Consider the following 1238-nt stretch of genomic DNA (forward strand, 5'->3'; position numbering starts at 1 on the left):
TTTTGTGCATAATTAACCTCAGTAGCACACACACACCTCCTATTATGTTTCATTGTGAGAGATGCTGTGAAGAAAAACTGTCTGCTGCTGTGTGAGTGTTCAGTTTGCCTTTACACTGCACTGACTTTACACTAAACTGTGATACCTACCAGGGGCATTGGCTCTTTTAACAGTTCAGACTTCAGACAGAATATTCCAAGTAACGGAAACACAGGGACAGTTATTTTGATATACAGCCCAAACTGAATGAGATCACATACGGCAGGGGGGCCAAAACTCAAAGCACATTTTAGGCCACGGGCCGAACAGGATAAAAATTTTTGAACAGACAAACTAAACGTTTTTTGAACATAAATATGAATTGAAGCAGATAGGATACAATATTATTCTAAAATAAATAAACTTGAACTTAATATCAGAAAATCAGAAACTCTCCCTCGGTAAATGTCCGGGCTGATTTTCTCCTCTCCACAATAAAACTTGCTTTCACAGCAGCTTCATTGTGTGATTTCGCTTTGGTGAAAACGCCTGCTGTGGTGTCATATTCCTCTTCAACTCCTCTACCTTCTGTAGCTTCTGCTCTGTATTCACGTTTTTCAGCGTGTCCTGATGTTTTGTCTCGTAGTGCCGTCTTAGGTTATATTCCCTAATTACAGCCACATTAGCTCCACAAATAAGACACACAGGTTTACCGGCAATGTCAGTAAACATATACTCAGCCTCCCACCGGTTTAGAAAGGCTCTGTATTCAGAATCAACTTTTCTCTTGGCCATTGTTAGGGACTAGCTTTGACTTGAAATTAGGGTTGTATACATCAACAGACGCTTGACTGATCTGACGTAAATGACGTGGGAATGATCGCAGGCAGCCTATCATTCAGTAAGGCAGCTGTTCAAATCAAATCAAATAAAATGTATTTGTATAGCGCCAAATCACAACAAAAGTCATCTCAGGACACTTTGCAAAGCTAGACCTTACTGTTATCACTATTATTACAGAGGGAAAACCCAACAAATCCCCTTTGAGCAAGCACTTGGTGACAGTGGAGAGGAAAAACTCCCTTTAACGAAAGAAACCTCCGACAGACCCTGGCTCTTGGTGGGTGGCCTTCTGCCTCGACCGGTTGGGGTGAGTGGACAGAGGAGAGAGAAAAGAAGAAAAGCAACAAGACACAACAAACAATCAAACACTGGTCAGGTTTATGTGGCCGGTGACTGCTCATCAGAAACATAGAGCT

This window comes from Monopterus albus, unplaced genomic scaffold, assembly GCF_001952655.1.
Source record: "Monopterus albus unplaced genomic scaffold, M_albus_1.0 scaffold3.1, whole genome shotgun sequence".
NCBI classification, from domain to species: domain Eukaryota; kingdom Metazoa; phylum Chordata; class Actinopteri; order Synbranchiformes; family Synbranchidae; genus Monopterus; species Monopterus albus.